Source organism: Dermacentor albipictus, chromosome 1, assembly GCF_038994185.2.
Source record: "Dermacentor albipictus isolate Rhodes 1998 colony chromosome 1, USDA_Dalb.pri_finalv2, whole genome shotgun sequence".
Lineage (NCBI taxonomy): Eukaryota > Metazoa > Arthropoda > Arachnida > Ixodida > Ixodidae > Dermacentor > Dermacentor albipictus.
The window spans coordinates 415,931,686-415,945,338 of NC_091821.1; positions in this window are offsets into that span (position 1 = coordinate 415,931,686).

A 13,653-nucleotide genomic window follows, 5' to 3' on the forward strand; every position below is an offset into this window, starting at 1 on the left:
CTTTTCAGCCTGCCGATCTTCTTCGTCACAATCACCCCCGGAATTGAAGAGTAGCCATCCTGGCGACCTAGGAAGAGGTGGGCGGATCGTAGTACTGCTTCAGCCGGTCAATGTGTACAGTCTCTCGCCCTCGTCGACGGAGATCGGGAGATGGCGATACGGGTTCGACCACGTAGTTCACTGGTGATGTTTGTGCAACCACGCGGTAGGGCCCGTGGTACTTCGGGAGGAGCTTGGACGAAAGGCCAGGAGCAGCAACAGGTGGGACCCAAAGCCACACGAGCGAGTCGACGGGGAAGGGGTGAGGGGGAGGATTGAGGTCATTGCGCTCTTTTTGGCGGCACTGTTGAGCAGACGTCAAAGAACGGGCCAGTTGTCGGCATTTCTCGGCGTGCTGAGCAATCGCAGAAACAGGTGAGCATTCAGCAGGGTCCGGCCGGTACGGGAGAACAGTATCAATGGTGCTGGAGGGATGGCGGCCGTAAAGCAGGAAGAATGGCGAGAATCCAGTAGTGGCTTGAGAGGCAGTGTTATATGCGTAAGTGACGAACGGAAGTACAAGATCCCAGTTGGAGTGGTCAGATGCAACATACATTGATAGCATGTCACCAAGAGTTCTGTTGAATCGTTCTGTTAAGCCATTGGTCTGTGGATGATAAGCAGTAGTAGTGCGGTGAATAATTTGGCATTCAGATAGGAGTGACTGCAGGACGTCTGAGAGGAATACGCGGCCCCGATCGCTCAACAGTTCGCGAGGGGCGCCATGGCGGAGAACGAAGTTGTTTAGTATGAACGAGGCGATGTCTTTTGCTGATGCAGCAGGCAAGGCGGCGGTTTCGGCATACCGTGTCAGATGATCGACGGCCACAACAATCCATCGGTTGCCAGCGCCAGTAGATGGAAGAGGCCCGTATATATCAATGCCGACGCGGTCGAATGGTTCAGCTGGGCAGGGAAGTGGTTGAAGAGGTGCGGTGGAGAGATGCGGGACACATTTGCGTCGCTGGCAAGCAATGCAGGAGCGCACGTATTTGTGGACGAAGGTGTACATCCCTCGCCAATAATATGGTAGGCGAAGCCGTGCGTAAGTTTTTGACACTCCGCCGTGACCACACTGCGGGTCAGAATGAAAAGCGGAGCATAAATCTTGTCGTAGGTGGCGAGGCACTACTAAGAGCCATTTGCGGCCGTCATTTTGGTAGTTGCGGCGGTATAAAAGTCCGTCGCGGATTGTGAAATGCCGCGCTTGTCGGCGTAACGCTCGAGGTGCCGAAGTTGCCGGAGGATTTGATAAAAAGTCGAATATCATGACGATCCATGGGTCTTTTCGTTGCTCCGATGCCATGTCCAGGATGTCAAGTGGTGAGATGTCATGTCTATAAGTAGAAGGGCTGCTGTCTGAAGTAACTGGGGAGCGCGAGAGGGCATCGGCGTCAGAGTGTTTGCGTCCAGAACGATAGACGACTCGGATATCGTATTCCTGGATTCGGAGGGCCCACCGAGCGAGGCGGCCCGACGGGTCTTTTAGGTTGGACAACCAGCAAAGAGCGTGATGATCCGTCACCACGTCGAAGCGTCGACCGTAGAGATATGGACGAAATTTTTGAAGAGCCCATACGATAGCTAGGCACTCTTTTTCTGTGACTGAGTAATTGGCCTCAGGTTTCGTGAGGGCACGACTAGCATAAGCGACGACGTATTCGGCATTAGTGTTCTTGCGTTGTGCGAGCACGGCACCAAGGCCGACACCACTGGCGTCAGTGTGAAGTTCTGTAGGTGCGCTTGGTTCAAAATGGCGCAAGACTGGTGGAGACGTGAGGAGGTGACGAAGAGTCGTAAAGGCATCATCAGAGGCTTCCGACCAACCAGAAAGTTCATTGTCGCCTTGAAGAAGTTGCTTAAGTGGTGCGATCACTGTAGCGAAATTGCGAACGAAACGTCGAAAATAGGAGCATAGGCCAATGAAGCTGCGCAGTGCTTTCAAATTAGTGGGCTTCGGAAATTCGGATACGGCGCGAAGTTTATCAGGATCAGGAAGAATGCCTTCTTTGGAGACAACGTGGCCTAATATAGTCAGTTTTCGAGCTGCAAATCGGCACCTTCTTATGTTAAGCTGGAGACCAGCATTCCGGAGACAGGTCAAAACTTGATGTAAACGCCGAAGATGGGTCGGAAAATCAGGGGAAAAGACGACAACGTCGTCGAGGTAGCAGAGGCAAGTATGCCACTTTAGGCCACGTAGGATGCCGTCCATCATGCGTTCGAAGGTGGCGGGTGCATTGCACAGACCGAACGGCATCACAGTGAATTCATACAAGCCATCTGGTGTTACAAATGCGGTTTTAGAACAATCAGCGTCCGCCATGGGCGCCTGCCAGTAGCCAGAGCGGAGATCTAAGGAGGAAAAGAACTCTGCTCCTTGCAAACAGTCAAGTGCGTCGTCAATACGTGGCAACGGGTATACATCCTTTCGGGTAATCTTGTTAAGCCTGCGATAGTCGACGCAAAATCGTATGGAGCCGTCTTTCTTTTTAACTAGGACGACTGGTGATGCCCTACGACTACTAGAAGGCTGGATGGCACCGCGATTGAGCATATCGTTCACCTGGTCATTGATAACTTGTCTTTCAGTCGCCGATACGCGGTAGGGACGCTGTCGAATCGGTGCGTGGCTCCCAGTGTCGATAGTGTGCGAAACAGTCGTTGTGCGGCCGAGTGATGTTGCGTGGCAATCAAAGGAGGAAGAGAAGCCTTGGAGCAAGCGAAGAAGTTCGTCGCGCTGCGTCGTCGTAAGGTCACTGGCAATAGCTGGCGTAAAAGAACCCGGTAGGGACTGTGGACGCAATTCCTCGAGAGCAGCAATATAAGTGGAGTCGTCCATCGTGTCAAATATTGAAGATGAAGTCAGTGGCTCCGCTCTGCCAAGGCTTTCACGGCGGCGTAAAGTAATTGGTTCAGCCGAAGGGTTGGAGACGCACATGAGAGAGGCGCCAGCTTTGAACTCGAGGACGGCGAACGGCAGTGGTAGTGAACGGCGGCGAACTAAGAGTTCACACGGAGCGAAGAGTACTGTGCCGTCATCTACAGAGTCACAAGAGATACTGACAAGGGTGGAAGACCAGGCCGGTATAATGGTGTCTTCTGAAACAGAGATTTTGCGGCCATGGTCCTTATGGTCAGTGATAATATCAGTCGAAAACTGAAACAGCTCGATTTCGGCGCGGGCGCAGTCAATGATCGCATGATGTGTGGAGAGAAAGTCCCAACCTAATATGACGTCGTGTGAACATGATGGCAACACGACGAATTCTATGATATAGAGGACGTCCTGAATGACGACACGAGCAGTGCAGGCGCCGGATGGCTCGACGTGCTGCGCGTTGGCAGTTCGAAGAGACAGTCCAGAAAGCGGTGTCGTCACTTTTCCGATCTTGCGGCAAATACGGGCATCTATCGCTGAAAGTGCAGCGCCGGTGTCAAGTGCTAGCGTCAATGTTCCTTCTATGGCGACTTCAATAACGTTCTTCGGGGAAGTGTGAGGCCTTGTACATTTCGCTGGCACCGCAGTTCTCGCCTCCTGAACTGCGATATTTAGTTTTCCTGGCGCAATTGGCTCCGACGCCGGTGCATAGGTGAAAGCGAGCGGCGGCGAGGAGAAGGTGAACGGCGAGCAGCGGGGAATGCGGTGTCGACAACAGGAGGAGAGTCAAAGGTGTCCGAATAGTTGCGGCGTTGGTGGAAACGTGGAGCATATGGACGCACATTGTTGGGGACGTTGGGGGTAAGGAGGCGACAGTGACGTGCTACGTGTCCAGCACAACCACAATAAAAACAAATCGGCCGATTATCTTCCGTGCGCCAATGATCTTGAGGTCGTGCATACTGCACCAGTGGCCGGACCGGAGCGGAAACGGGCGGGCGTAAAGGCGGGTGAAGGGGACCGTAGGTCTGTGGTGCAGGCCTCGAAGCGACTTCGGCGTACGTCAGGGGAGCGGCAACCGCAGCCTGCTGGAGAGAAGGTGGAATGTGGTCGGCTACCTGCTCCTTGATGACAGATTGGAGAGCGGGCGCCAACGGAGAATTCGACTGGCCGTGTGTGAGGGGAATCAGAGAAAGCTGACGAGCCACCTCTTCACGGACGAACTCCTTGATCTGTAGCAGTAGTGACGTATTATCCGGGGAAACAGCCAAGCTCGACATTGAAGTCGCCTGAGGAGAAGATTGGCGGGTGGCTAGGCGTTGTTTGCGGAGTTCGTCGAAGCTTTGGCAGAGACTGACGAGTTCAGAGACTGTCGCCGGATTTTTCGCCAACAGCATCTGGAAGGCGTCGTCTTCAATTCCTTTTAAGATATGGCGAATCTTCTCGGCATCAGCCATTGTGACGTCAACGCGGTTGCAGAGGTCGACAACATCTTCTATGTAACTTGTAAATGTCTCCCCGCACTGTTGCGCGCGACTGCGCAAACGTTGCTCGGCGCGAAGCTTGCGAACGGCGGGGCGCCCGAATACCTCCGTCACGTTAGTTTTGAAGGCTGGCCACGTTGTGAGATCACGTTCATGGTTGCGGTGCCACACGCTGGCGACACCGCTCAAATAAAACGATACGTAATTCAGTTTTTTGGTGTCGTCCCAGTGGTTGTGGATGCTCACCCGGTCGTAGTCAGCGAGCCAGTCTTCTACGTCATGGTCTTCGGTACCGCTGAAGATGGGTGGGTCGCGTTGACGCAGCGGGCCGGGGCAGACCACGGTAGTCACCGGGGCAGCGGGTTGTGGTTGCGGTGGTCCTTCTTCCGGCATAATGAAGACAGGCTGCAGTGTCCGGTTGCGAAGTTCCAGAATTCCGGTTGTACCCCGCACCTCCACCAATTGTAAAGGGGTTTTTATTCGGGTCGTAGAGGAGCAGCGACCAACGCGGCAACAGCAGGTAGGGCGCAGCCAGCGAGCGAACAGGGTACGAGCCACGCGATGGCAATGGGGCTTTTCAGCCTGCCGATCTTCTTCGTCACAATAATAATAATAATAATAATAATAATAATAATAATAATAATAATAATAATAATAATAATAATAATAATAATAATAATAATAATAATAATAATAATAATAATAATAATAATAAAATATATGCATAGATGCCTCGCTTGAGGTAAAACACACCACAGCTTCGCTGCTGGTCCTTTTTCACAGAGTGGAAGCACTTATGAATTTTTATAGCGTTAGCTACTGCCCATGAAATACACAGGGTATGGATAACCGGTTATTGATGCGACAGTTTAATGAATTGCCTCTTAGAGCGCAATTAATGTGATCCATGGCGTAGATTTCATAGGGGTCAGATTAGTACTCGCACATAAGTTGACGGCGCCACTGGTGACACTTGATGCATGACTCTTCCTAGCAAGACTGCTTTACGGGCCTATTCGCGCTGGATTAGCCTAGCAGTAGCATATTGAAACTAGATTAGATAAATGACTGTGATGTCTAAGAGAACAAGCGCCGTGGATTTCTTGAAATTAAAGAAAGCAGGAGGGAAAAATAAAGCTTATTCTCCCTCCTGAAGAAACGAAAACTGCTTGCCTGCACTAGGTGCCTTGAGGTGGTCAGGTGACCTACGCACTTCTTGAGCTGTGGACAAAATGAAGATTCAATCACAGAAAACGAAAGACCGAATTTTTGTTGTTGGGCACGGAACGACGCAAAACCCAGTAAACGGGCCACCCACCTGCATAAAACAGCGCTTTCTTAAAAAAGTTACTGGAAGGCCGATGCGTTTCGTGGGACAACTTGAAAATTGAAATCTCGGAAATGGTGCTGCTGTCCAGACAATTCGTTTTAAGTGGAAACACCATGTGATCGCAGCCGCTATAATTGGTAGATAGAAATATGTGGCCTGAAATAATTATATAAAATCCTCATTCGCGTAATTACGTTAATTATGCAATGGGACATTTTGATTTCTCCTGAAAGTAATTGGCGCCTCATCGGGTCACTTAGTCAAAGGATAAAAGTTGTGCTAACTGCCATAGGCAATCTTTAGAAAATTTGGTGTATATAAAACCAAAAAAATACCCTCTATATATTCGTTTTATTACAGCAGCATTGAGCTTGCGGCGGTATACTTTATGTTTGAAAGTATTTAGGTAGTGCCGTTGCCTTGAGTTATTTCATAGAGAACAAAGCCGGTAACGAGCGAGCAGCACTGTAACCCTAGCATAAGGCCACTATAAAAGCCAACACGTTATAGCGCGTTGTCTCCAGCGACACGAGCAGTGGTGTGAAAGCAGAGCGATTTCCTCCTCTCCCGCAGTCACCAGAACGGGAGAGAGTGGCGAACACGAAGAGGGCTGTCAGAGCGTGTCGAGCGCTACCCGCTCTACACCGAACCGGCTCTGCTCTCTCGATCCGAAACGCCACCATTCACCAAGAAACAGGCATGGTAGCCGAGAAAAGACGTCGACATAAAAAAGACGCACAGGCTACATGATAAGGGCACACTAGATAAATTGTTTTATATAATTTGTAATATTTATAATAGTTTTCAAAAAATCCTGCAGTTAGTACATGCGTGTCATTAATCACCTCACCCCCCTTTTCTCCAAATACATTAAAAACTAGTTGCCATAATTTTTTTAAACCAATTGCTGCGTGCGAACAGCAACACAAAACTCGCAGTATTCCTGCAAGCTTTATGAATATTTGTCAGCGCAGCCTACTTGTAAACTTCTCAAGTATCCACAAACCAGTGTGCAAAAACATTTCGTTTTCTTCGGTTAGTACGCACCATTTTGCACAGTGGACGTTCGTTTCCGAGCAGAAGGCATCGAAAATTGCGAGTCTCGGTGAGACTGCGCACGTGCGTAGTTTCAAAAGCAGGTGAATAAACGGTCGCGTTGTGATCTTTCACTGTCTCAGAATTAAATCGGCGGACATCAGCATTCCTTCCGCTCTCAACACGTTTAAGTGATCCCAGACGTCCAATTCCCCGTAAAGTATCAACGCTCTGCATGATATCTGCAATACTGTTTGGCTCATCCACATGTACGAAATCACTATCACACGTCGAAGGCGACGACGAGGTCGTGACGAGGGGCCAGAACCTCATCATGGGATGTCTCTAGCTCATCAGGTGCATAGACCACTAAGACTCCCGGTCATTTACTAACTCTCGAAAAATGAAGTCGCATTATGGCCGCCACTCTTTCATCTCGCCCATTCGCATTTTCAAATTACAGTCTGACAATCCCTTAAGCGAAGCCTACAGCTGCTCCCAAAGGCAGCAAGCATTCAGCCATACCTCCATGGAGAGGGCCAGTCCCGTAGTTTGCGGTTTTCTTATCGCACAGTTGGAACTGACAGCTGGGAAACAGAGAAGAGTTAAACTGCGTTGAAAGAAAAAAAGACGAAGGGGAAGATCTTTGAAGGAGTCTGGAGAGACGGGCTTTGCAAGCAAGATGAATGAAAGTGCAAGGGTAAGCATGACAAAAAGAATTGCAGCAAAAGGTTTAGAAGAAATTTTGTTTTTCTTTTTAAATTCAAATCATTCGCTAGCATTTTTTCTGCGCTCTGCACAAAAGCTGAGGAGGCGGCTCGTTTGCTGTCACAAAGCATGGAAGCACTTCGCAAAGTACCAAGCACCAAAATTTGTTTCTTTCTCTATCTCTTTCTGGAAATTCACGAAGTACTAGATAAACAATCTTGTTGAATCTTCAGCTACGCCAATCATTTAACTTCTGCTTTTCATTTCCTTCTACACTGTCGCATAAATGTAAGCACAAGTCGTGTGACTCTCCCATTTTTATAGCTGGAAGTTGCTTACTTGGCCCATTCAAATTAGCATAAGCTCTTTCTCAAGAAGGTCGTGTTCGTGTGGGAACTCCTGGTTTATTGAGGTCGCTGTTGGATATTGTAAGGCGAAAAATTGTGCCCTTGAACAATACCAGCAGCACACATGCATGCTCTGGTGCCGCATGCAACGCTATTAATAATACGGTTCCGGTTTGATGTCATGAATCGGAAACGAGGCCCATCAACTTTCACCGAAACTGTCATTCTTTTTTTTATGCGAAGCATATTACGAGAGCTCAACCCAGCTCCTCAGGCGCGGCGGTGTCGCCTTGAAACCACGTGACACCGTGACGTCACGACAGAGGAGAAGTGGCTTTGGCTCAACTCTTGCAAGACGGGCTGGGTGGGAATCGAACCAGGGTCTCCGGAGTGTGGGACGGAGACGCTACCACTGAGCCACGAGTATTTTTTTTTTCCACTGAGCCTTTTTTTATTTCTTTTTTTTTCATAGCAGGTACCATGCACGGAAGCGTTCTTTCTTCACAGCTTTTCTAACACACACACACACACATACACTGCGAATTGCACATCTATATGAGTATTCATCTTTGCTGCAGGCGCTTCTGCCACATCTGCCATCGCTTGCTAAACTCATCTTCGCCGCCCAGCAGCGAACTTGTATACGCAAAAGCATCACAAAAGTGCGTCCACGCAGGTTTTGCGTTTTCTAGTGCTAGGACGTAATCAGTTCGGGATCTCCAAATTGCATACAAACCTAGCAATAACAGGGTTTCAGCACTGTTATTTTTGTCATCTTCCAGTGTCAGATATTTAACGTTATCCCAATTTGGGTATATCTGCACGTCAAACACAATTCGTATGTTGTGCCAAAATAGTACTGCATTTGTACAAAACAAAAATACGTGCTGCAACGATTCTGGATAGGGACAGAGAGGGCAGTCCGTTGACCACGGCACGAAGAAACCCTTGTTACGTAGCCATGTTTTACAGGTAGAACTTCGACATGTAACCTAACAAAGAAATCCTTAATCGCTGTTTTACAGGATATTTTGGCAGACGCTTGAAAACGTCAGACTCCAGCTGGCTTCCAACTCGAGACCGATATAGGGGTGGTGGGAATAGCATATCTATAGTGTTCCAGTACAGACTCTTCCGTTTTACATTTTTTAGATACTCTTGAGAAAAACGCTGCTCGAAGAAGCGAGCTGCCTGCTCCACCTCCCTGTAGAATTTTAGGGTGCGGGCTCGTGGGACTCCTTGGGCACCTTCGATCCACTCGCTTAAGTACCCCCCTCCTAATTGTTTGAAAGAATGACGTATAATATGATGAGTTTGGTTTTTGAAAAAAAGGTACCTGTGAACTTTGAGTTTTATCTCTACGTTTACCAGCCCTAGGCCTCCTTTTGCCTTACTTAAGAATAAGTTACTGCGCCTCATGCGCTCAAACCGCGACTCCCAAATATATGTTGCGCAAAATCTATGCACTCGATTCACCTGAGCCGGCAAACAGGGCATCACCTGCGCTGAGTACCATATAGCTGGAAAGAACACAGTGTTACACACAAAAGCTCTGTTCATAAGCGGGACCGTTCTCCCATGCCACTGTTGCACTTTTGCCGCGAGGGTACCACTTCGAATTGTATTTTGTCCATTCTGTAGGTTGGCAGTATTAAAACACACACCGAGGTAGCTGATGATTTCAGACGTCCACTTCACCTCTAGGAAGGTGGTTGGTTTTAAGTCCCAGGCACCTAGCCATGCACCCGCGCACTTTTCTCGATTCACTTTAGCACCAGAAACTTTACAAAAGTCCATGACATGCTGCACACCTTGGCGGATTTCCTCTCTGGAGGCACCCACAAGCGTAAGGTCGTCGGCGTAGGCGAGGACTTTCAGAGAAGTATCTGCGAAACTGAAGCCTGTTATGTTGCTGTCGTTCAGAATTGTTCGGCACAAGGGTTCTAAGTACAGAGCAAAAAGAACTGGTGACATGGGGCATCCTTGCCTAACGGATCTGTTGAGCTGTATGGTGGGAGTTGTTTGTCCGTTGATTACCAGTCGCGTCGTCACTTGTCTGTAGCAGACACCAATATATTTTAGGAGTCGGTCCCCAATGTTGCAGGCCTTAAGCAAGTTGAAGAGAAAGTCATGTGTTACTCTATCGAAAGCCTTGCTCAGATCCACTTGCAAAACCGCTGCCCTGGATCCACCAACGGAGGTAGCTTCGCACAGTATCCTCATAGCGTGCAGGTTATCACTGATGCGACGGCCTTTGATGCCATAAGATTGATGGTTGCCTATAACTGCTCCGAGGGCAAAGTCCAGCCGTCTAGCTATAATTTTAGCAAGTATTTTGTAATCAGTCGTTAAAAGACTAATGGGGCGGAAATCGCTCACTGTCGGAACTTGCCTTGAATGCTTCTTTGGCAGTAAGACAGTAAGACCTCGTCGCATAGATGGAGGCAGTAATCCTCGTTTCAAAATGTCATCATACACATCTCGTAATATTGGGACTAATTCCGGTGAAAATTTCTTGTAAAAGGCAGTGCTGAGTCCATCTACTCCTGGCGATTTTCTTGGTTTAAGCTGCTGTATGGCCCATTCTATTTCGCTTTCTGATATAACTCATCTGTTTGCTGTTTTGTCTCGTCATCTATGCAGTTTAACGTTGAGGCATACTTTTGCAAGAGTTCACGGTCGCATGTGTAACTTCCGTATTCGAAGAGGCCTTTGTATGCTTGAGTGAAGGCAGTCTCGATGTCATTTTGTGATTTGAGAATACTGTCCCCGCTCTGTATTGCTTCTATTCTGTTTTTCATGCCGCGCTGTCTTTCTTTTGTCTTGAAAATCTTGAGCGGTTCCTCATCTCTCTGCTGTGATTCCGTCCTAGACCTGATCATAGCGCCTTTATATTCTTTCTCCAAGATTGACAGCAGCTGGCCTTTGCACTCTTTGATATCCTCTGTGAGGGTACCCGGGTGACAGTTTTCGGCTTCGATTAGATTTTTGAGAGTTCGTAGCAAGCTCAGCTTTTCGCTCTTCTTCAGTGCTGATTTTTCCTGTCCTTTTGCAAGTAGAAACATCTTACATTCTTCCTTTATCTCTTCCCACAATATCGTATCTACCTGTCCTCCTTTCGTTTTTTCCTTGATTAGATTCTTAATGCTGCCGAATATTTCTTTGTCATCCAGCAGACTCTCATTCAGCTTCCACAACTGCCACTCTTTGTGCCTCTTTCTTGTTATTTTCTTTTCTTCAAATACGGCTGTGACAAATGCATGATCTGAGAATGCAACAGGTAGCACTTTATAACGCACGTTGTACGATGAGAGGTCACTAGACACGTAAAACCGATCAAGCCTTGAATGACAGTCCCCTTGCCAATGTGTAAAACCATCATTATCTCCTGGCGCAATCTCGGTAACATCTTGCAAGTCATAGTCTCTCAAAAGCTTCCTGAGCTCTGCTAGGCTGGTATCTGGCGATCGCTTTTTCGAACAATCTGAAGCACGTAAAACACAATTAAAGTCTCCGGCAAATATGGTACGGCATGGTGAGTCAAGATACTGCCTCAGGCCTGAAAAGAATTCTTTTCGTAGCGGTGCGTCATTCGGAGCATGAATGGAAACAAGCTTGTATGGTTCATTCCGGTATATCAAATCCACACTACATACACGGCCGTTTCGGTCCTTGTCCCACTCGGGGTACACTAGTACCGCTGAGTGTTTCTTCACCAAAACTGCCGTCCCTCCGCTGTAACCACAAGCAGGCGAAAAATAAAACGAGTAATGGTTACGAACAAAGTGGTCCATCTCTTCCAACTGCACACTCGATGAAAGTTTTGTCTCCTGAATAAACGCAATGTCAACATTTTCTTGCAGTAGAAGATTGAGAAACCACTGCTTCCTCCTGCGTGCGACCAAGCTCACGCAGTTAAAGGTTGCTAGCTTTAAGTAAGCCATAGTGATAAAACTGCCGATACTCCGGCCAATGATGCATACCTTTGAGGCGTGGTCTTTCCGGCTCACAAGGAGCGCTTGTGACGTTTTTCCACGGGCGGTATCCGAGGAGCCGTGGTAACACGGTTCCTCTTCATGGCCGCTTTCGATTTTACTTTTTGCACCATGCTTCTCATCTCTGTAATGCTCCCTGATGTGCCTTCATCCTCGTCCGAACCAAACTCAGGCATCCTTGTGGCCCTATTGCTTGCGTCCTCCGGCTCAGACTCCAGGGAATGGTACACCTCTGGCGTCTCCGCTTCCATTGGAAGGTACGGGGCTTCAGACGCCGCTGGCGTCTTGGGACATTCCGCTCCTAAGTCCGCAATCCCTGCTTCTGTCGCAGATATTGCGTCGTCAGACGCCACGGGCGTCTCGAGGCGTTCTAGTTCTGCTGGGTAGCTAACTTTAGACGCCGTCGGCGTCTCCACAGGCACTGAAGGGCACGGAACTTGAAGCACTACACTGCACTTTTCTTCGGGCTCCCCCGAGATTTTATCCGTTGTTACAGCGACAACAGGTGATACAGGCTTCATTGGAGAGTCGGCCTCAGCTTCTTTTTTCGTTGTTGGTGTTGCAGGCTCAGGCACCCACGAGGAAAGATTGATGTTACGAGGCTGTAAAGATTCTACAGCTTCATCCTCGTCCATGAGCGCATCTGTGTCGTCGTTCTCGCCGTCTTCCCGTGTCATGGCAGCGTAAGTTTTCCTGCAGTCGTCAGCTTCGTGACCAAATTTGCGGCATGCAGAACACCGCGGGATACGACAATCCTTTCTTATATGGCCCGATTTTTTACATCGCAGACACAGGGGTGGTCGTCCAGGCACAATTACAAGAGTGTTGCTGCCCTGAATACGAATCTGATGCGGAAGCGATTCGACAGTAAATCCGTGTTTCAGTCTCAAAGTCACCGACCTAGATGAGGTTTGCGCTCCCTTGAATTTTCCAGTCATCCACGTTTCTCTACTCATTTCTTCAATTTTCCCGTATGGTTCCAACGCTTTTCGCACGGCGTCGTCACTGATATGGTAAGGAAGCCAGTGAAGTTTGACTCTCACCTGACTGTCGTTGGGGTCGATGACAAGGCATCTTTTACCCTTGATGCGCAGTTCCTTTGCATCTACGAGCACTTGTTTTGCGGCCATGGAATATGTCGTTAGCGCCCAGACGTGATTCATCTGGTAGGCACCGATCGATGCTACATCCTTGACTACTTGTAGGCGCTCAATTTCTGCTTCGAAATCGTTGATTCGGTAGGGCCTGGCAGACACATCGCAATGAAGAAATACAGTGTTCAGGGAAGCGTTTCCAGTTGGCAGTTGGGGCAGAATAACCTTGTAATCCTCATCAGATACAGTAGAACCACGGCCTGAAGCCGCTGACACCGCTCGGAGAGAGCACATGATCCCAGCGTCCGACGCGCACGAGAGCCGACGAAGGAATGGCCACTGAGCCACGAGTACGATGCTTCAAAGCGGTACAAAAGCGCCTCTAGTGAATGCGGTGTTGCCTTAGAAACGAGCTGTTTCTAAGGCGTGCGTCTCTTGCTCAGGCGCACATTTCGTTGCCGCGCCGAACGCTGCTTTGCTCGACGCTCACCGCGTCCAATGCGGGGCGCGTAGTCGCTGCCCTGTAGCCCATTGTCTTACACCCCTTGGCGGGTCGACGGGAACGCTGTCGCGTTCCACTCTTGAAGGCGAAGCAGTAATGCATGAGTTGTTTCTTCGTCTAGCCGAACCAAATATGGCCAAGCAACAGCAGTTCACCAGGCTAAACAGTGGTTCAACAACTAAAATAAAGGCTAGTATGCTTCGCATCCTGGGCGTAACCTTACCTAAGCCACAGCCAT